The following is a 24,639-nucleotide window of genomic DNA, read 5'->3' as shown; positions in this document are numbered from 1 at the left end:
GTTCATAAGATCTGGACCAAACTGGAAAGGAGAAACCCAGTGTAGTGGGTGGACCTTATTATGTTAAAAATGTTTGCTGCTCCCATCCTGTGAAAGGAGTATAAGACTCTTTCCCACTGACATGGGGTTTAGTCATTGACTTGCTTTGTTCAAAGAAGAGTGAGGGAAATGCTGTCTGCCACATCAAGGCATAAGTTTTAAGGCTGCCATGGAATTTCAACACATTCTCTCTCTCTTTTTGTCCAAAGTCTGGCATAGTACATATGTGCTTCTTAGCCTGGATCCCAGAATGAAGATAACATGGAGTAAGTCATAGACAATCTGCTCTGGACAGAGTGCAGGTAACACAAGCAAGGAATGTGCCTTAGTTGAGATTTGTGTGTCAAAACTCAGAGTCATATCAGCTGCTATGAGGAAATGTCTTCTGTCTTTCATTTTCATAACGATAAACAAATGTAGAGGCAATTAAACTGTTAAACAAGGAGGATTTACGATGCATGATATTAAAGCTAAGAGTCCAAAATCAAGCACTGTAAATACAAGTGGGTAAACAGAGGAAAATATCACAACCTAAGTAGCAGTACTAAAATGCCAGCAAAATTGTAAAACAAGATAATTAAAATGTAAAGTGTGATTGACTTTTACAGAGGCATTCTTTGATTTAATGAACATTTAGGGGGCAACTTCTTCAATTGTGATGCTATGCTAAATCTTTGAACAATGTTATTACAGCTGTACTCAGAGAAATTGATCCCTATAAATACATATTCCTTGGAGGCGGTAGGAAGGAGAAAAATCTGTGGTTCTAAAAGTTTGAGATCATTTCCCTGGTAGTCCAGTGGTTAAGACTCTGTACATCCGATGCAGAGGGCATGGGTCCCATCCCTGGCTGGAAGCGAAGATCCCATATGTCATACAGTGTGGCCAAAAAATAAAATGTTGAGAAGCTATAAACTGAACCCTTTCCTTAGGAATTCATAAGACATATCAGGAAAGTAAAACTTGGAGAATTTCTACACAGGACACTGGTTTTATTTGGTTCATTTCAGTAAGTCTGAACCTTATTGGAGAATAGTGTGGGAATCATGGTCTTAAGTTTTCAAAGATGAATAAGGCATAGTCTATTTCAACTCCCTCTCCCACTCATCCCACAATATCTAATGGGTAATAGAAAAAATGTGCACTGATTCCACAAGGAAATTCATGAGTAAGGGTAGGAGGAAATGAGGATGAGGGGCTGAGTGCACAAATAGCTAGTCATGCAATTCCAATTTAGAGTGTTAGTACTACGTGGAAAGGAGCAGACACTTTTAAATTTTGACCCAGTAGTGAGGGATTCTTCAACCCATTATCTGAGTTACAACTGTCTCTTAACTGTCTATTTTGTCCCTAATCTATTCTCATATTACGCTGCCCTGCACATCTCCACTATTTAGTCTTTCAAAGGTCATCACTTAATTCCCTCCTTAAAATTTTCTGTGGTTTTTACATTCTCTTCAGGATGATATCCATGTAACTGATTGATTTGTAAAAAGTTGATATTATCATAATGCATAGCTCTACTTGAGTGACTTTTATGACATTGTCATTGAATTCTTTTAACTATTCATTTAACAAATGTCTTCTCTGTATTGAGTATGATGTTAAGTGGTGAATTTTGTACAGGAAAGAGCTTGGAGCTTGATCTCAAGTCCCCTGCTTTCAAACTCAGTCTTCTACTCTTGAGCAATTTTGATGTTGGTGACAAAAATCTGTAAAGTAAATATAATAATACATGTTATCTCAGTGTCTTACATATTTGATATGGTCAGTGTACATAACAAAAATTTGACTGGATATTTAGATCCAAGTAGATGCCCAAACATTATTGTTTAAATCTGAGTCTAAGTAATATAATGTATACAAAGTAGTGAATTCAGTCTTTGAAATTCAAGGAATTTAAAGACAATTTAAGAAGAAATATATAAATAGAAATATATATATGAATATATATTTGAATGCAAAAGCAAATAAGGAAAACAAACAAAAACAGAGAAGATAATTCAGACTGTTTAAAAATATAGAGTGCCAGGAGGAAGGGATTGGGAGTTTGGGATTAGCAAGCTATTATATATAGGAATGATAAACAAGGTCCTTCTGTATATCACAGGGAACTAGATTCACGATCCTGTGATAAACCATATGGATAAGAATATAAAAAAGAATGTATGTATATATATAACTGAATCACTTCGCTGTACAACAGAAGTAAAACATTTCCAATGTACTAGAAATCAATTATACTTCAATAACATACATTTTAAAAAGTATGGATGTGACCATTTGCATGCTCTAGTTTGTCACAGAAGTGACAGAATTTGTTTTTTTTGTAATCAGACATCATGGTTTCTTTTTTTTTTTCCAGACATCATGGTTTCAAATCTTGGCTTCATTTCTCACTAACTCTGTAACTTTGGTAAAACTTCATAAGGTCCCTCAGCCTCTTATTCTTTTGTAAAGTAATTCAGATAAAGTCTCATAGAATCAACATAAAGATTAATTTGAGTGTCTTCATGGAAGAATTAAATCTTTGATGTGAATCTTTTAAAAAGTGTAGATATGAGATATTGGAGAAGAGCAGGCAGCATTCCCAATGGATGAAGAGATAGTAAAGGGAAAGAAATGTGTCAGTGACTGTAGGGGGGATGCACTCAGAGAAGGATGGTTGCCACTCTGTTGGGAAGTGGTGAGACCTGGGGGGCCACGCCTAGTACAAGAAAGCATGGTCATAGAGGGAAAAGGGCAAGAATCCCATACTGAAGAGTTTAGACTCACCGCGTTAAGCCAGGATTGAGAAAGTCAAATGACTATCAACTACCTGGTATAATAAATGAGAGAAGTGTCCTAGGAAAGGCAAGCAAAGTGGGTAGTGTGGGCTATTCCAGCAAACTGAAGACTACTTTGTATTAAAGTATAATCACTACTCATCTCTAGATATTTATTCAATACATCCTGCCTGAGTGATCCCAATCTTCTAAATTTTTGAAGCAGTCAGTAATGTGGACTTTTATGTGCACGTCTAGAACTTTGTATGCTCTTTTACGCCTTCATATATTAGGCTTGTCTTTTCCTCTGCGACAGTAACCTGACTCTCCTTTGGCTCCTCACAAATGTTTTCTTCTTTGTGGAACCATTTCCACATATTGGCAGTGGTATTATTCTAGGATTTACCATATTGGATTACAATCTGGAGCTGCCTTATCTTTGTTACAATGCTCACCACAGCATTTGACACAAAAGGTATTCAATGAGCATGTTCTGATGTTTGCACTGAGTTTGATTCCTGAGCAGTGGAGGATGGTTACTTCACTGTCCATCTCAGCAGCAGAGAGAAGATTGGGAGGGATTGAGTATCTTTTCAGATTACTAAATTGAGCTCAGTTTAGCATAAAAATCATATTTTTAAAAGTTTCTGGAAAATTATTTTTAAAAGTTCCCAATTCTCTAGACTCACATATATCTATATTTTATTCCAAGTAAATGCTACCAATACAGTTTTGAACAAAAACAAAAACGGAACAAATCTCATATGCATATACACACAGAAGGAGACATGTAGCCTCCTCATGTGTTAGGCAGCCATGTCTGTTAGCCAGAGGCATATTAAGGCTTTGTTCTAGTAGACATAAACCTGGAGAGAACAGTGGACTGAGGCAGAGCTGGCACATGGTTGTAGAGAGACATGGTTTCTGTGCTAAGAAAGAAGGTTTTAAATGACCAGGAACTTCGGAAGAGGATTTCCTGTGAAGGGAAAGGAGTGATATTCAGAAACTGCTCTGCATTAATAGACAAACTTGAGAAACCAAATTCAGTGTCTGATAACACCATCCCCTTGCAGTGGAGTTCTCTGGTCTCTGCATCATCACACCTTCTCTTTGATTCCTTCCTCATCTGTCCCTCCCTCCTTCCCCATTCTCTCCTCCAGTTGTCCTTTCCATTATTTCTTCTCCTCCTGTTACTTCTTTTTCCTTTACTCATCTCTTTCTTTTCTTCCTCTTCATTTCCTTATTTCTCTTTCTTATCCTCCTCTTCTTCCTTCTTTGTCTTATTCTTTTTCTTCTCTTTTTATTCCTCTTCTCACCATTTTCCCCCTTGTCTTCCTTCTTCTAAAAGAATATAGTTCTGATTTTGGAAGGAAATGGGGCAGTAGAATGCACTTGAAAGCCAATTTTGTTGCTGCATTTACTCTAGAAGAGGGATAACGATAATTGAAAATGCTACAAGATAAACTTAGGCAGAGTAGTCACATTTTTATTAATCCCAGTAACTTTTGTGGTGATAACAGAGTTTCTGTATGTCCTATGTCACATTTCCTTTGGGCATCTCATATGATTTAGATTAAGTGAGTTTACTTTCTAATTAACTTTGAGAAGCCAATGAGACAGAATTGCCATTGTCTTCTCATCTGCCTTATTTTGTCATTTGAAATAGATTTGAACAGCAGAAAATCCATCTTGTTTGGTTTAATTTTATTAATCAATGTTAATTTTTAGAAGGTTTCCTTATTCCATGTATCTAGGACAAGGTTTAAAATATTTTCTAATGTCAATGATTAATACAACCATTTTGCTGAAATTCAATTATTTCCTAATTAAATCAATTCTCTCTAATCTTAGAATACTAGCATTTCTATAGTATTTAATACTTTGTAGCTGTCATTTCATAACAAATCTGGTTAAAATCCGTGTGAGTTGTCAAAGCTGCCTGTCAGGCTTAAAACTTGACAGTACACATTTCTGTAAAGTGAAATTGAAAGACATGTAAATAACTAGTTACCATTTCATCTATGATAAAGGGTTTAACAGTTGTTCACACTGTAATTGTAAAACTACTACTTAAAAAAAAAGTAGTTAATAATAAAACAAAATTACTATGTATATGAAGATTTCAGGTTATTAAACTTGCTTTATTCTGGTGCAAACAAGGTAAAGCCACTTTTTGAGACTCTAGATACTGTTCGTATCCCTAGGTATCTATAGTCTATTTGTTTTCCAACTGTAAGTTTTATAAATCATTTTAATGAATATAAAGTGATTTACGTATATACATAATATGTTTAAATAGTGCTTGAATTGTTATTCCTTCCTTGATGAATTATAAAAATCCTCTGTGTTCCTTCTCCCATTCTTTCTTTTTTATTGCTGACATTACTTAACACTAGATTAAACTTGAACTTGCTCCTCTACCATTAAGTGGCACTCCTACCCACCCATGGTCTTTCATGCTCCATTGGTCCTGATTCACTCCCACATCACATCAGTCACAGGGTTAGATATTTTGATATCTTCACCACAGTTCCATCCACCATCATGCCTTGTCCTGAGTAAATGTCCTCACTTCTGTGACACATTTCATCCAACCTACTGAAGAGCTGCAGTGACTTTGCTACAATGCAGATCAACTTCCCATCTTCCAACTTGGCAGTGATTGCTTACTGACCTTCATGTGGTTTTTCACAAGGCAAGGCCCTATTTCTGTTATCAGCTCCCCCTCTTAATTCCACCTCCCCAGAAACTCAATCCTCTCACCTGTTGGGCTCCTTTAGATTTCCCAGCAAGCCAAGTTCACCTTTAACCTCCGGTCTTGACACATTCTATTGCAGGTGCCTTAAATGTTTCCACTTTCTCTAGTCTCACATGTTATAAATAAAACAAATATACACCAAGTTCATGAAAATAATTTCTTTACCTGAAGTGTATTTTTTTTAGCTTTTTATTTTTATTTTTTTAATTTTATTTTTAAACTTTACATAATTGTATTAGTTTTGCCAAATATCAAAATGAATCCGCCACAGGTATACATGTGATCCCCATCCTGAACCCTTCTCCCTCCTCCCTCCCCATACCATCCCTCTGGGTCGTCCCAGTGCTCTAGCCCCAAGCATCCAGTATCGTGCTTCGAACCTGGACTGGCATTTCGTTTCATACATGATATTTTACATGTTTCAATGCCATTCTCCCAAATCTTCCCACCCTCTCCCTCTCCCACAGAGTCCATAAGACTGTTCTATATATCAGTGTCTCTTTTGCTGTCTCGTACACAGGGTTATTGTTACCATCTTTCTAAATTCCATATATATGCGTTAGTATACTGTATTGGTGTTTTTCCTTCTGGTGTATTTTTAAAATGAGAATCCAACCCATTAAAATTGATCTTCCGTTTCAATGCACTCATTTGGCAGAAGAAGGTTGTGTCTACCTGAGATGACTGAATCATGTTTATTTACTCTGACAATCTGTCTTTTAATTGGTGCACTTGCATCATCCATATTTAAAATAATTATTGATGTGGTTACACTGACATTTAGCATGTTTTTAACTGTTTCTTAAATGTTGAATTTGTTCTTTGTTTATCCCCAGTGCTTTTCCTCTTTTTCTAGTTTTAGTTGAGGATTTTGTGATTCTGTCTCCTCTCTTAGCATGTCATTTACAGTTCTTTCAAAAAAAAAAAAAAAGACTATTTTAGTAGTTGCCTTGGTGTTTGAAATACACATTTACAGCTAATTTAAATCTACTTTCAAAGTACTGCTTCACCAGTACTGCACCTGCCTCAGGGAATTCTCAATTCCTCCCTCCAGTTCCTTATTACATTGTTGTCATTTATTTCACATTGTTGTTTAGTTGCTAAGTCCTGTCTGATTCTTTTGCTACCCCATGGATTGTAGCCTGCCAGGCTCCTCTATACATAGGATTTCCAAGCAAAGAATGCTGGAGTTGCCATTTCCTTCTCCAGGGGATCTTCCCGCTCCAGGTATCGAACCCATGTCTTCTGCATTGGCAGGTGAATTCTTTACCACTGAGCCACCAGGTAGACCCTTATTTCACATATACATATGCTAGGTCACCTAACACGTTGTTACTATTATTACTTTAAATAGTTATCTTTAGGTCACTTAAGAAAAAGAGACCTTTTAAAAATTGCTTTATTCTCATTTATTTCTTTTCTGACCTTCTTTTTGGGGGGAGGGGGGGTCTAGGTCTGTGTTTCAACCTATATAAGTTTCCTTCTCCCAGAGGAACTTCTTTTAACACCACTTGCAGGGACCATTTGCTGGTGGTGAATTCTTTTAGTTTTTTTGACAAATTAATTATTTATCCTTCATTTTTGAAAGACAATTTCACTGAATATAAAATTATAGAATGATGATTTTATTCTTTTAACACTTTAAATATTTTTACTCTATTCTCTTCTGGCTTGCATAAGCCCACTGAAATTCTGGTCCTCATTCCTCTGCTATAATGATATTGCACCCATCTCTGGGTCTTTTCAAGATATTTTTGTCTTTGATTTTTTCTGTGTGTGTGAAGTTTGAATATGCTATGCATAGGTATAGATTTTTGGGTACTTTTTCTGTCTGATGTTCTCAGAGTCTTCTGGACCTCTGGTTTGGTGTCTGCATTAATTTTGGAATATTCTTGGTGATTATTAATTCAAATATTTCTTCTGGTTTTTCAAAGTGCCTTTTAAAAATTGTCTTGCATTTCTAATTAAAACCACTATGGGGTACCATTTCAGGCCAGTCAGAATGGCTGCAATCCAAAAGTCTACAAGCAATAAATGCTGGAGAGGGTGTGGAGAAAAGGGAACCCTCTTAACACTGTTGGTGGGAATGCAAACTAGTACAGCCACTATGGAGAACAGTGTGGAGATTCCTTAAAAAACTGGAAATAGAACTGCCTTATGATCCAGCAATCCCACTGCTGGGCATACACACTGAGGAAACCAGAAGGGAAAGAAACACGTGTACCCCTGTTTATAATAGCGGCACTGTTTATAATAGCCAGGACATGGAAGAAACCTAGATGCCCATCAGCAGATGAATGGATAAGAAAGCTGTGGTACATATACACAATGGAGTATTACTCAGCCATTAAAAAGAATACATTTGAATACATTGAATACAAAAGAATACATTTGAATCAGTTCTAATGAGATGGATGAAACTGGAACCTATTATACAGAGTGAAGTAAGCCAGAAAGAAAAACACCAATACAGTATACTAAGGCATATATATGGAATTTAGAAAGATGGTAACAATAACCCTGTGTACGAGACTGCAAAAGAGACACCGATGTATAGATCAGTCTTATGGACTCTGTGGGAGAGGGAGAGGGTGGGGAGATTTGGGAGAATAGCATTGAAACATGTATAATATCATGTATGAAACGAGTCGCCAGTCCAGGTTCGATGCAAGGCACTGGATGCTTGGGGCTGGTGCACTGGGACGACCCAGAGGGAGGGTAGGGGAGGGAGGAGGGAGGAGGGTTCAGGATGGGGAACGCGGGCATACCTGTGGTGGATTCATTTCGATATTTGGCGAAACTAATACAATATTGTAAAGTTTAAAAATAAAATAAAATTAAAAAAAAAAGAAAACATACACAAAAAAATAAAAATTGTCTTGCATTTCTGTAAAAAATATATATTTCATTCTTTTTTCTTTTCATATTTCAGTTTGGGAAGTTTTCTTTAACCTATGTTAATTAAGTTCACTGATTCTTTTCTTGGTCATATCCAGTGTATTGAAGTACCCATCAAAGACATTCTTTGTTTCTGTTACAATGTATTTTATCTCTACCAGTTTCTTTTGATTCTTTTCTAGGGTCTTTATCTCTCTGTAGTCATTACACAGCAGTTCTTTCAGGTTGTTTACTTTTTCCCATTAGAATGCTTATTTTATTAATTTTAGTTATTTAAAATTTTCTGCCTCATGATTTAAAAATCTGTGTCATCTTAGTCTGGTATTTATGCTTGTTTTGTTGCTTCAGGCTGTAATTTCTCTTGTCTTTTAGTATGTCTTATAATTTTTGTTGAAAGCTAGACATAGTTTATTGAGCAATAGAAAGTGAGGTAAATACACCTTTCATGTGAGGGTTCATTAATCTGTCTAACAGTTGGGTCATATTTAATGTTTGGTGTGGCTCTAGATGGTAGGGGCTTTGTTGTTGTTGTTGTTCAGTCATGTCTGACTCTTTGTGACCCCCATGGAGTGTAGACCCTCCAGGCTCCTTGTCATTGGGATTTCCCAGCAAGAATATTGGAATGGGTAGTCATTTTCTACTATAGAGGATCTTCCCAACCCAGGGATTGAACCAGTGTCTCTTTAGTCTCCTGCATTAGCGGGCAGATTCTTTACCATTGAGCCATCTGGAAATCTATTATACTGACACCATTCTTCAGTAAGATGTGGAATAGGAGAAGCAGTCTATGATCTTATGATTATATCTCAATGTTTTATTGAGTCTATATCCCTGAGCTGAGACGTTCACAAGTGTTTCTTGGCATCCCTTCCCCACTTAGCTGAGACAGGAAGCTAAAGGGGATTGGTCATGAGTAAACATCCTTCCTTCTAGTGAGATAAGGTTGGTAAAGTCTTTTTCTCTGGAGAGTAGACCTTTATTATGAAGAATTCTCTGAATATAGTATTATTTCTCAATGTGTACTATTTCCCTGTCTCTGCAAGAGCCTTAAGCGGGTATTTCTTAGCTTGTAAGAGTGACAACCTGGTAGGGTCCTTGGTGATAAAATCCGTGAAAGTGCACGGGGTAAGGTGGGGGTACTGCTAAGACTGTGGTCCTCACAAGTTTCTTCTCTTCAAGTTAGTTCATCCTTAGACTCCAGCAAGTCATTAAACTGGTCATTGAAGTGTCCCTGCCAAGTTATGGTTCCAGGGACTTCTGCTCCAAGTGTGTATTTCCTCTGTGATTCTCTGTGATGTTTGCCTGCCTCAAGATTCAGGGATGGAGATTTGCCCTTTGACATCAGTTTCTCTAATGGTTCCAAGAAAGTTCATTAAATTCAGCTTGTTCAGTGTTTCCTTGTTTGTAAGGAGGGGAATAATAGATATCAAGTAGTTTTCATATTGTAGCTGAAGCTGGATATCCAGCCACATAATTTTTAAAAGAGCAAGACCATTTACTAGCCTTCATCTCTTTCTCTAATTTGAGAATGTGAGAATTATGAGATCTGTCAATTTTTAATAAGGTGTCTGCTCACAGTAGGTGCTCAGAAATCATGCCCATTTTAAATTTTGTTACTATTAATTAAACTTCTCTTTGGTCAGTTAATTCCTATTATTTTGGTTACTGGTGTGATTCAATCACTTATCAACTGGTAAACAGAAAATTACATAGCAGCTTAGCTGGAAATTTCTTCTAAGAAGAAAAGACTTCTTTTCTTTTGGAAAACCTTTATTCTTTGAATAAGTTTTACTTATTATTGGGCCTGGTGAGAATAAAACAGTAAGAGGAAGCAATAAGAATGACATCTATTTGTATTCTGTGTTTACTATGAGTCAATAATTGTATATAGGATGTATTTTATTTTCCACAGAAGTCTTTGGAAGTATTATTATTATCATTCATGTTTTATTGATGAGGAAACTTATAACTCAGAAGTTTATAACTTATAACTCAGAAACTTATAACTTAATTGATCTAAGATCATTGAGTAAATATTAAAGCTAAGGTTTGAACCCATGTCTCCGCAACACAGCTTTGGTGTCCTGTACAGCTCGAATGTCTCTAGCTTTAGTAATGTATGAACCTGTATTAAAGGAAAACATCTGCTAGATTCTTTCACTCAGATTTATGCTATTTTTGTTATGATGTTCTTTAAGCATATATGCACAGTGAGCCAGGTACAAATTCCTTTTGCAATATAGCTCTTATCCAAACACAGAATGAAATGAAAGCATAATTTAAATGGAAACAAAATTAAAAAGTCAATCAACTTTAATAATTTTGACTACAGAAGTGAGAGAAAGATACTATAAGGCAAATGAATGCTGAGAATAAGATTTAGGCACTTTTGTGGTATGTTTTTATTTTTAAGATACTGATAGGCATGTCAGCTTTCCCAGAACATCACTATCTGTAAAGCATACTACGTCTCACCCAGGAAATTGCATTTGTTTAGTTAATGGATGACTGAAAGTAAAAAGCTTGCCTTTGGAACTTTGTTGGAAGGGGAAGTTCAGAAATAGAAAGTGGCCTGAGTAGTGTCTGCTGAAATGTTGATGCTGTTGTTCCAGTGTTAATGATGTTGATCATATTGTCAATCTAGTTCATTTACAATTATCCAGAACCATCTTTCAGTTCTTTGACAAAGTATCTTCCATCATTTGGAGATGAATTTTTTATCTCGGAATTCAAATGCTATTTCAACAAGGATCTCTACATAGGTTTTCTTGTAGTAACATTTTGAGAGTATTTTGTTTTGAATCTGTTTATCAAAACATAGGTAAAAATCACTGTAATATAACTGCATTTAAGTCCAAGGTTTTTTTTTTTTTTTTTTGCCAAGTGAGAAGAGTGAAGCAAGGAATTTTTTTTTTGTTTTGTCTTGTGATTACCCTTCAGTACTATTTCACTCGTATGTGTTCAAATTTATATAAAGAGACTAGTAATCCAGGGATCCTTGACCTTCCAAGACATGACTTTTTCCAACAATCTCGGCTCCAGTTCCTAATCTAATTTTGGTTAGAGGAGGCAATGCATCTGGTGTTTCCAACCTCTCTATTTAGATCAGGTATAAAATTAGTCCTGCTGTTAAAGGTTAGAGCCCTATTATAGTTTGCTCTTAAGGCAAACTTCAGATAGCCATAGGTTACAAAATTCATCTTTTTTTTTTTTTTGGCCAAATCAAATTATTTTTCATCTCTCTCAGTTTTCTGGAATTTAGAGAAGCAGAAAGAGAAAACATTATTGGGCACTTAGAATTTTCCAGACACTGTACTAAAGGATTTTCATAAAGGGATTGGTTTACTACTCAACTAATCCTCTAAGTTATTATAATCAAGGGCTTCCCTGATGGCTCAGGGATAAAGAATTCACCTGCAATGCAGGAGAGGATATCTTGCAGGAGATGTGGGTTCAAACACTAGGTTTGGGAAGATGCCCTGGAGAAAGAAATGGTGATACGATCCGCTGTTCTTGCCTGGAAATCGCTATGGACAGAGGAGCCTGGAGGACTACAGTCTGTAAAGTCACAAAGAGTTGGACATAACTGAGCAACTAAACAATAACAACACTATAATCTATTAAAATTTCCATTTTATAGATAAGCAAATTGAAGTTCACAGAGAATAACAAGGGGAAAAAATAGATGGAATATTTTAGTCAAACTTGACTCCAACAAAAAGATCTTGCCAAAACCCTAAAACAATCCTACCATGAACACTGGTAATTCCCATCTCTTAGACTTGTGGGCTAGACAATGTTAGGGCTAGACAACTGGTTGGACACCAGTTGCAAACAAATGAATACGTGAAATTCACAATGTGTTTCCTCATTAGAACTTGACCACAACCAGCAAACACATGAATGCTCATATATAAACACACAATCCTTCTCCATTAGACATGAATGCTGTCCCCAGTCAAGATTGGGTTTGTCACATTCCTATATTATTAAATTAATAATGAAACCATCAAAGACCATTTGTTGATTGTGTTTTTGTTCCTAAGCTTCAGTCACACAGAGTTTTGGCTTCCTGAATTCTCCCAGTAGTCAAGTCTGATTAACAAAGGACCTTGTAGGCTTCCTGGTAAAGCCCCAAATGCCTCCCCCATCCCCATCATTTCATAGCACAGGCACTGGCATCCCTTTAAGCTATGTAATTAGAGATATTTCATAAATCTTAAATTCCCCAATTAACATTTCTTGATTGATGCCAAAGTGTTTGTTTTCAGTAATCTTAATCACCTCATTAGTCACTGTAGTCACGCTTATTCAGATTGCTCACAGATTCCTGTATTTTTTAGTTGGCCAGCCTACACAGCCCTTTTTATTTTTCATCTCTCAGCTTTTAAAGTATAAAATTGGTGAGCCCCAGGAATGAGTTGCAGAGGTATTCATGCTTTCAATATTAGGTTGACAAAATCAACCATTTTATATGTTGGGAACTATAATGTTATATCAGAATAAAAGGGAGGAATTTTTGAGGTTTTCCTAGTGGAAAAGGAATTCAAAAGGAAATGACTTTAATTATTTAGTTTGTATATACACCAATCTTGAGGGTGGTGTGAAACTTTTAACTGCACGGAAGAAACAAAGCAATGATAACCTCTTTGGAGGGAAATGATAGCAGTATTAATGCCTTTCAACGCTAAATTGCTTCAGATGAAACATTTACTGGTTCTTTGGGGTTTTATTTACTCTGGTAGATGCTGTGGTAAAGATTTTCACAGCATAGGTCTGTCATTCTTTTTAGAGACCTTAGGAACAAGAACAGAAAAACACCTAACCTATATAGGAAAAGATAAACAGTTGTTACTGACAAGAGCAAGCATCTTCCTGGATACAAATCCTCTCTCTTCATTTATTTGCTTATAATGATTTTCTTGACTGAAGTGACTTCTCTACTCAGTAGACTCTTTATTATCCTTCAAGACCCTGCTTAGACATAACTCTATCCTGAAGCCTTCTCCAATCTCCTCTTACCCAAACTGCTATAAATTCATTCACTCGCTTAATCATGTATTCAATAAAACTTTCTAATTATCTACCAGGAATTGGGGGTTATAAATACCAATAAGACTTAATCTTGATCTTCCAGAAGTTTATAATCTATTTGGATGAGATACACATATTGAGGAAAGTAAGTGTGACATTTGTTAAAGCTTCCATTAGAGAAGTCTTTATAAAGCACAAGGAAGTCACTAAGGCAAAGGGAACCAACAAAGATGTCACAGAGAAAGTGGCATTTGTGATTATCTTAAAGAACGTGGCCAGTATAGCTGAAGTTGCTGATAGCTGCTGATATATATCTATTTTTGTTTTTACAACATCACCGCCTACTGGCTCAGATGTCATTAGAGCTGCCCCTTTGACCATACTCATGGCAGGCTGGACCTGCTGGCAGTTAACCACTCCCTCCCAAGCAGCCTTCAATCATAGATAAGGGGTCTGGGATGGTGTGTTAAATACAGAACTTGGTGGATAAATACCATACCTCTTACACTTATGTGTGAGATAATTCTGGGGAATGTGTACTGGCCTGATTGGGGGTTCCTTAGGCATGGTAGTAAGTGGCTTTATAATGTACATTTATTGGCTGATTTTTCCTTCCTGTCTTATTTCTCTATTTCCCTTCTTTCCAAATAAACCACTGGCATGCTGTTGAGGGATGATTTTTTTAAAGGAAAACTAAGACTCTCATGGGGCTTCACCCAGTGACTCAGCGGTAAAGAATCTGTTTGTAATGCAGGAGACATGGGTTCGATCCCTGGGTGGGGAAGATCTCCTGGAGGAGGACATGGCAACCCATGCCAGTATTCTTGCCTGGAGAATCTCAGGGACAGAGGAGCCTGGTGGGCTACAGTCCATAGGGTAGTGCAGAGTCAGACACGACTGAAGCGACTAAGCACAGCACAAGACTGTCATACACTGTAAAATGAATACATAACAAAGAAACTATTTAATTTATTAATTAATGAGGGAAATGGAGGAACTGGTAAGAAGTCACAGCTGGAGGAATTCCTTGGTGGGTCTAGTGGTTAGGACTCAGGGCTTTCACTGCAGGGGGTACGGGTTCGATCCCTGGTCAGAGAACTGAAATTCTGCAAGCCACACAACAGGGCCGAAAAAGAAATCACAACCAAATCAAAGGTAGAATTTCCAGATAAAATACAGAATGTTCGGGTAAAGTTGAATTTCAGATAAACAATTTATAACTTTTTTTAGTATAGACACATTGCAGATACTGCATGGGACTCTGCTTATACTAAAAAATAGTCATTATTTGAAATTTAAATATAACTGGGCATCTTGTTATTTTGATTTGCTAAATATGACAACCTACTTCAAAACAGAATTTAACTACTTAATATGTAGATGCAGATAAAGATGCTGTGATATAAATTTATGCATCTATGCAAAGTTGGCAGTGTCGATCAATATCTACAAGACAATAATCAATTGCAAGCCACTGAACACAATCTACATGCCGTAAGTGGGCACAAAAAACATTTGCATGACTAATAGTTTTCTACAAATTAAATCTCAAAGACAGTGAAAGTTGGAGATAACCTGGGAGGGTATGCTAGACAAGGTACTCACTGTTTTTTTTTTTTTCACTTCAAAAGCTTTTATAATATTTTCTTACAATAAGAATTATTTTCTGAGAGAACACAAACTGAGAACCATTTTGGGGATAGCTTAGATGGTCATTCTAGAAAATGGGACTGAGCAATGGTGTGTTATAGAAACCATACAGGCTATGTGGAGGACTGTGTTGAATGATTAGCACATAGTGATAGGTTGGGAGTGAAATAATTAAGGACTTTGTGTACCATGTTGAGTGCGTGAAAATAGCCAATCTAGAGCTACTGAAGAGGTAACAAGATCAGATTGCATTTATAAAGATCAACTGATGCATAGAATAAGAGAGAGATACCAAGGCTATGAAACTGGAGGTAAGAAACAGGTGAAAAGTGGGTATAAAGATAAAGAAGAGGGAAGCATAAAGAAAGCAATTAAAATGACAGAATGAGAATCTAGAAAAATAGTACTAATGAACCTATTTGCAGGGAAGGAATAGAGATTCAGACACAGCAAAAAGATTTATGGACACAGTATGGGGAAGGAGAGGGTGGGACAAATTGAGAGAATACTATTGAAATATATACATTACCATGCATATAATAGATAGCTAATGAGAAGCTGCTGTATAGCGGAGGGAACTCAGCCTGGTGCTCTGTGACAGCCTAGAGGGATGGGAAGGAAGTTCAAGAGAGAGGGGACATGTGTATACCTATGGCAGATTTGTGTTGATGTGTGGCAGATTGTAAAGCAATTACCCTTCAATTAAAAATAAATAAATTTAGAAAAGAAAGAATGAGCAGAAATGATATTTGATGAAATGTGGGGGTTGAATTAAAAGGGAAAGTCTAGGGATTTCTATTGGAGTTCTGCTTCATGGATAAGTAACATTATTAATAAAGATAGACTGTCAGGCCCTTCATCAAAGATAATGAGTTCAGGTCTTTCCTGGCAGTCCAGTGCTTAAGACTTCACCTTCCAATGCAGGGGATGCCAGTTCAATCCCTGGTCAAGGAGCTAAGATCTCACATGCCTCGTGGTCAAAAAAACAGAAAACAGAAACAATATAGTAACAAATTTAATAAAGACTTTAAAAATGGTCCATATAAAAAAATCTTTAAAAGAAGAGATAATGAGTTCAGCTTTGAATGCATGCTTATCTTTTAGCAGGCATCTAGTTACGTGGTTTAAGACCAGGAGAAAGGTCTGTACCAGAGATAGAGATGTGCGAATCTTTAGTACAGGTTAAAATTCTGAGACCAAATGAAAGTATTGAAGAAAAGATGGACAAGATCTTCAAGTGTGGGCAGAAGTAGAAAACTCAGTAAATGGAGTTGAAGAGCAATGCTGAACATGAGAAAATGAGAAGGGTATGCTCCAATAGAGCCCAGGGGAAAGAGATATGAACTTCAGGAAATAGGGAACAGGAAACTATGTCAAATGCCAAGGAGAGGCATGCCAGTGGAATAATACTGCTCTACTGAAGTGATGAGAATTGGCCATAAACCACTGGGGTAGCAGTTCCCAAACAAGGGGTATCTTATGAGATATTCTTGTTGAATTAAAATAAACATCATTTTGGTAACTGAGAAATTCTTACGTGTTTCCCCCTACCAAACCCAAAGCACAGAGTAGGGTATGATTCAACATTATTTAGTCTAGAAGTTCCCGATCTTGACTGGGAGGCACTTTCTGTGACACACTACCTATTCATATACTATGAAAGAGGTGTTTTTGGAATGGAGGCTCTAGAATTAGTGAAGAAATAAGAATGTTAGAGAAGAGGCTTCCCTGGTGATCCAGAAGCCTGTGAGCCAAAAATAAATAGATGTTTTAAAAATGTTTTAAAAAAAGAATATTGGGGAAAAAAGTTGGTAGGTAGAGAAATGTAAACCTCTTAATATCAGTACTATGCTCTTCTTAGTCCCTCAGTTGTGTCTGACTCTTTGTGACCACATGGATTGTAGCCCACCAGACTCTTCTGTCCATAGGGATTCTCCAGGCAAGGATACTGGAGTGGGTCACCATGCTCTCCTCCAGGGGATCTTCCCAACCCAGGGATCAAACACAGGTCTCCCACATTGCAGGTGGATTCATTACTGTCTGAGCCACCAGGGAAGCCCAATACCAGTACTAGCAACTTATGACTTTTGGTGCTTGGTCAATATTCCAATAGACATTATTATATTTAAACCTCACAATTATCCTATAAGATGGGTGCTGTTATTATCCACATTTTACTGATGAAAAAAAAAATTGAAGATATATAGAGAACTTTGCTGTCTTGCCCTAGATGACAGAGCTAATTAATGGCAGAGTCAACCTCTGAACTTAGCCTGTTTCTGAGCACATAGTCTTATCTACAATGCTTGGTTACCACCCAAATATTTCTGAAAGTTATTCCACAAAATGTTTTGAAGGATATAAAGGGAAAACTTATGAGGTTGAAATTTGGACTATATCCCAGGCTCCTCTGTCCATGGGGATTCTCCAGGCAAGAGTACTGGAGTGGGTTGCCATACTCTCCTCCAGGGGATCTTTCCAAACCAGGGATTGAACCCAGGTTTCCCTCGTTGCAGGAAGACTCTTTACTGTCTGAGCCACCAGGGAAGCCTGAGGGTTTAAATTACAAGCAGGTAAAGCACAATCACAAAATCAGGTAAGGCACACTCTATTACAAAAGTTGGCAGACTAAGGTCCATGATGAAAGTCCAACTTTTCACTTATTTTTGTAAGTCTTTTGAGCTAAAATGCTTTTTCCCCCTCTTTTTATATACTTTAAGTGGTTGAAAATAAAGAATAATGTTTTATGATGCATGAAAATGATATGAAATTAAATTTCAATGTTTATAAATAAGGTTTAATTGGAACACAGTCAATCCCATTTGTTTACCCATTATCTATGGATGCTTTCATGCTACAATTGCAGAACTGAGTTGGAACAGGCAGAAGGGCCTGAAAAGCCTTAATTTAAAAATTTACTCTTTGGTTCTTTAGAGACAAAGTTTGCTGAAAGAGCAGGTTCTCTAGAGAAAAAATAATTGGGTAGAAGCTTAGGTGCCATAGATGACATTATTATTACAAGACGATGAAAGGCTTGAGAAAACAGAAGCATTCAGTTGAGTCAGTAGAAGCCTGCTGTATATGCTGGTGTGAAGAGCCAACACACAAGCAGGCACAGTTCAGTTACCCAGAACAAAATCATCTGAGATGGTGAAAATGAATGAGTTGGACAGCATCTGTGTATTTTCAGGATATGAGAATAGGAACTCAAGGAACTAAGTTGCAGGAATCAGCTAGCCCTGCAAAATGGAGAGTAGTCAAGCCTTCACATTTTCCCTCTTTCTTACCACATGGTCTGTTGTCGCTAATTTCCTTCTGTCTCTTTTTTCTCCACTCATCTGCTTTCTCACTCAGCTGCCTCCAAATGTTAATCTACAAGGGTTTACAAGATCTTCCATGTTGGCTCCACATTGCAAATGTGTGCTTCTCCTAAATTGCCAGAGAGAAATCTCCTTGCCACAGCTCAGGGGAGCTGTATCACTCAGTCCCATCAATTGTAAACAAGGGGCTGGTTTATATGCACCAAATCTCTTCAGATCTAAAGGGAAGGAAGGTAAGGCATTCATTCCAAATCAGTTTTTACAGAATTTGTACTGTGTGCCAGGCAAAGAACTTGAACAACTTAACTTCCTCTGGCTCTGTGCTAGGAAACTATGAGAAGGAAACAGTCACTATCTAGGGGTTGTTGGTTAAGGAGGTCCTTGAGGCAAGGTGGGTTTCAGTTAGAACAAGAGGTGAAGAAAACATTTAGAGATAAAGTAGATCTTTTTGGATAATGGGCAATATATTTGAGAGGGCACATTGGAAGGGTTTGGGGTAGTAGAAGGGGAGATGAGGGTCAGAGCAGGAGAGGGCTTTTTAAAAAATTGAAACACAGTTGATATACAATGTTGTATTAACTTCAGGTGAACAACAAAGAATCTGGAAAAGATTTTATATATATATATATATCTTTTTCATATTCTTCTATACTATAGGTTATTATAAGATTTTGAATATAGTTCCCTATATTTCTCTTTCCTGGAGGAGGGCATGGCAACCCACTCCAGTATTCTTGCTTGAAGAATCCCATGAACAGAAGCCTGGCAGGTTACAGCCCATGGTGTTGCAGATAGTCAGACACAATTGAAGCAACTGAGCATGCATGCATAGTGGGTCTTTGTTGGTTAACTATTATGTTGCTACAAAAGAAATTGTGGAAATGTTATGATCAACACATTTTTGCCAATGAGAAATAAGTTTTTTTAAATTTCTGTAATGTAAAAATCTGTGCTTATGGAAAGCATTGGAATGACCTCTTGGAAAGCATTTTCCATGTCCTGCTGGTTGTGGAAGCATTTTCACTGCAAAAAGTTGTTGAGATGCTTGGCGCATTGGTAGTTGGCTGGCTAGAGGTCAGGTGAATACGGCAGATGACGCAAAACTTCATATAAGGCAAAAATTCATTAAATTTTTGATTGTATGATGTGCAGTCGGGTGTTGTAAAGAAAAACTGGGCACAGTCTGTTGACCAGTGCCTACTGCAGGCCTTACAGTTTTTGGTGCATCTCATTGCTGAGCATACTACTCAGAAGTAATGGTTTATCCAAGATTCAGAAAGCTGCAGTGAATCAGACAGGCAGTACACCACCAAGCAATTACCCTGACCTTTTTTGGTGCAAGTTTGGCTTTGGGAAGTGTTTTGGAGCACTTCTTCTCAGTCCAACCACTGAACTGATCATTGCTGGTTATCGTGAAATCCACTATTCATTGCATGCCACAATCCCGTCAAGAAATGGTTTGTTTTTGTTGCGTAAAATAAGAGAAGATGATACTTCAAAATGATGGGGTTTTTTTGACTTGTGGTCAGCTCATGAGGCACCCACTTATCGAGATTTTTTACTTTTCCAATTTGCTTCAAATGCTGAATGACCACAGAATGGTCACCCACTTATCAAGCTTTTTCACTTTTACAATTTGCTTCAAATGCTGAATGACCACAGAATGGTCACCCACTTATCGAGCTTTTCCAGTTTTACAATTTGCTTCAAATGCTGAATGACCACAGAATGGTCAACACTGGAGTCTTTGGCAACCTCTTGTGTAGTTGTAAGAGCATCAGCTTTGATGACTGCTTTCAATTGGTCGTTGTCACCTTCCATTGGCCAGTCACTATGCTCCTCATTTTGAAGGCTCTCACCTCCTTTGCAAAGCTTCTTGAACCACTAGTACACTGTAGGTTCATTAGCAGTTCCTGGGCCAAATGCATTGTTAATGTTGCAAGTTGTCTTCACTGCTTTAAAATCTATTTTGAATTTGAATTTAAAAAATCACTCAGATTTGATAAAATGATGTATAACATAACTGCATTTATTTAAGAATGTATTCTAATATCAAACAGCAAAGTTAACAATGTAAAACCACAATTACTTTTGCACCAACATATTTTTATATAATATATAGTAGTGTGTATATGTTTATCCCAAACTCCTAATTTATCCTTACTCCCCTTTCTCCTTTGGTAGTCATAAGTTTTTTTTTTTTTTTCTATGTCTGTGAGCCTATAACTATTTATATTTCCCTAGACTCACAACAATAGGAAATGGCATTTGTACACATATGTTCTAATAGAGATGCCTGCTATTTTCTTACAATGATGTAAGAGACAAAGAAACAAAGCTGTATTATAGAAACAAAGTTCCCAGTTACTTTTCATGAGTCCATACATATGTAATTCCTTTATTGTGTGTATCCTGAAGCCCTCCTGGAACCTCTCTAGGACTCCCTTTCCGCATCTCCTTTATATTTCTTCATAGCATTTAACACTTCCAGATATATTGTTTATTTATTTGTTTTGTTCCAGATGTATCCCCTACTACTATACAATCTTCATGAGAACAAAGATTTTTCTTTATTCCACTGATGCATTTACATTACCCACAACAGTGCCTGGTACATAGTTTATGATCGATAAATGTTTGTGAAATTAAGGGATTAATGAATGGATTAATAAAGGTGCAATTCATACTTCATGGTGTTATGCTGTTAAGGCTTGACAGGCACGATGGCCTTTATGGAATCAGTAGAATGTTTTGACCAACTAGATTCAGAAACAAGGGTAAGTGAACAACAGAAGGATTATCAGGAGAGAAGGGAAACTATCTTGTTAATTTTAGAAGGAAAATGGTGGGCCCAAGATGAAGAGAGAGCTTGGAAGTCAGACAGAACACAGCATCATGACAAATGGTGGTTGGGATCCAGCTGATTGGACACAATTCCCTACGAACTCAAGTGTCTCAACTTAATGGGAGAGCCAAGTGAGACTTCATCCGAGAACACCTGGGCTTATTGAAAGAACACTTAGTAAAGGGAAGAACTCAGGCTTGTAGGGCAAAACCACATTTCTTGGAACTGGGGTAAACTGAAGATTTAGAGCACAGGGAACAAACTAGTAACTATAACTGGGCTTTCTAGGGAAGTGCTGTTTGCTCCATCTTTGGCTTTTTAACCTCAGACATGCTAAAGTAGGCAAAGACATGAGTGCTTGCTCAGGGCTGGCTCTCTTCTCAGATTTCTTCTTACATTCCTACTGCTGGTTTTTCTCTTCCTTGGCACCATGTACTGGAATTCTTTATCTGCTTCTGCAAATCTTCATTGCTTCTCTGTGTTGTGAGACATTAGGACTCCTCAGTAACCTGTCTAGTCTTCCTTTTTGACTGGTGATTCTCCACATCTAATTGATTTCTGTGTCCTTTGTAGATCCAGGCAAAAGACACTCCTTTCTTCCTGAATGATCCTCACCCGCTGGGCAGGGCCTATGGACCCTAGAAATTAGAGCTTGGAGTCTTAACACTTTTTAAAAATTTCCAATGGATATGGAAGAAGTCAAATTAGAATTTAAACTTTTTAATTTGGTGAAAGACCTTTTAGGTTGCTTGTATAGCAAGATATTCAAATGAATATCATTGAAATTGGAATTTCAGTAGAGACCTTAATGTTTACAAATGATAGAGTGGGTGCCAGATATCTGCATATATTAAAATAAGGAGCTAGAATACATATGAGGGGGCATGCCAACAGATGTAAAACCAGTCTTGCCTGTGTAAGCCAAACACTCACGGCTTATGTGAGAGATTTCTATTCTATTTGGAAGAGACTTTTCATGGAAAGAGCTGTTAGGGTACTGAGGTTGTTTTCCTCTTCTCTCAGCGGGGCAAGAGAGGGTGATGGACTCTTATACTAAGCCAAGTAAAAGAAGCACCAACAAAATAGTTCAGGGAACTTGATATGCATTTTTCAAATTTGGAGCACACTGGAGTGCTGTTCAACTCCACTTTGAGAGCTCTCAGAGCAGGAGGTTTTTAGGTGGGCCTGAAGCAGCAGAGAAAAGGAATATAACTGCCTTTCGAATAGGTGGCTGCATTCTCTTCAAAAGCAAAGCCAAGGTGTTTTGGAGGCTGGATCCACAGCTTACTCGAAGTCCTCTTAAAAAGGATCTTGCCAAGTGGCTACCCAGAGAGGCAAAGAGATGCTCACAGAAGTAGCTTTAGTAGGAAGTCTGCGGGATAAGAAGGGGGTCATAAAAGAATCGTCAGTATTAAGGGATTTTCAGGAGGTGTTTTCCAGCAGAAGAATCTCTGAGAAAACCATGGGAGCTCCCTATGGGATTATTTTTAAAAGATCAATAAAAGGGAGCCATATTGATTACAGTTGTATCAACATCATAAGATTATGCCCATCCTCCTTTGTTGCCCTCTGCCTTTTGGGTCCTGAAATAGCTTCCTGCTGTTGGGGAAGGAGGTAGAGTGAGACATATGGACAAAGTTAACCCAGTGCCTTCCTTCAGTGCAGGCTTCCAGGCCTCCAAATGGCTTTAGCTGAAGGATAGGATGCTTCTGAAATCAGATCATATTTCAGAATTTTATCATTTTTACTATATTAGATTCTTTAATGCTTGAGAGTGACAAAACATTTTATTTATATATATATATATATATATGAATAAAATACACACACAGACACACACAACATGGGGCTTCCCAGGTAGTGCTAGTGGTAAAGAACCAACCTGACAATACAGGAGACTTAAGAAACAAAGGTTCCATCTCTGGGTTGAGAACACCCCCTAGAGGAGGAAATGGCAACCTGCTCCAGTATTCTTGCCTGGAGAATCCTGATGGACAGAGGAGCATGGCGGGCTACAGTCCATGAGACATGAGGTCACATGTTGGACATGATTGAAGTGACTGAGCAGTATATATATATATATATATACATATATATACAATACACACACACACACACATAACATAGCACATGTGAACCAGGAGATGCATGTAATATTCATAGCAGCACTATTCATAACAGCAAAATTATAAATAACACAAATACTCATTGATAGAAGAGTCTTAATACATTGTGGTAGGTCTTATGGAATTAAATCTTATAGAGCAGTGAAAATGAATAAAATACAAGAATATTTAATAATAAAGTTGAACTGTAGTTATAGATCAAAGGGGAAAAAAGTCCCAGAGAACTACATATAGTATAATGTATTTTCTTATAAGGCTAAAGAAAGTAAAACTAAACAATATATTCCAGCATTTATGAATATATTGGGTGATTTAAAGCAGAGGAATAAGAGGCATAACATTTAGGGTTGTGCTAAGCTCTGTGGTCAAGAAGTAAGGCAGAGGGACGTGATAGATAGAAATGTTACTGGCAACATTCTCCTCCTGGGGTTGGCTGGATTGTGGAGGTTTATTGTCATATTAATACAAATGACAACATGTAAATAGTATGTAATATAACACAATAAAAAGGCACACACATGAAGCAAAAAGGGCTTCCCAGGTGGTGCTAGTGGTGAAGAATCCACCTGCCAATGCAAGAAATGTAAAAGACATGGGTTTGACCATTGGGTCAGGAAGATCTCTTGTAGTAGGAAATGGCAACCTGCTCTAGTATTCTTGCCTGGGAAATCCCATGGACAGAGCAGCCTGCTGGGTTACAGTCCACGAGGTTGCAAAAAATTGGACATGACTGAAGAATTGACTCATTGGAAAAGACTCTAATGCTGGGAGGGATTGGGGGCAGAAGGAGAAGGGGACGACAGAGGATGAGATGGATGGATGGCATCACCAACTCGATGGACATGAGTTTGAGTGAACTCCGGGAGTTGGTGACGGACAGGGAGGCCTGCTGCTGCTGCTGCTGCTAAGAGTCGTGTCCAACTCTGTGCGACCCCATAGACAGCAGCCCACCAGGCTCCCCCATCCCTGGGATTCTCCGGGCAAGAACACTGGAGTGGGTTGCCATTTCCTTCTCCTGGCGTGCTGCAATTCATGGGGTTGCAAAGAGTCGGACACGACTGAGCGACTGAACTGAACTGACCGTCTGAGCACACACACATGAAAAATAATGTGTTACTAACCCCAAATTGTAAATGAACTGGTTCTGACATATGTGCTTTACTCAAAAAAAAAAAAAAAAAAAAAAAAAAAAAAAAAAAACTCT

Source organism: Bison bison, unplaced genomic scaffold (assembly GCF_000754665.1).
Source record: "Bison bison bison isolate TAMUID 2011002044 unplaced genomic scaffold, Bison_UMD1.0 scf7180017864480, whole genome shotgun sequence".
In the NCBI taxonomy this organism is placed as follows: domain Eukaryota; kingdom Metazoa; phylum Chordata; class Mammalia; order Artiodactyla; family Bovidae; genus Bison; species Bison bison.
This window is presented reverse-complemented; position numbering follows the sequence as displayed.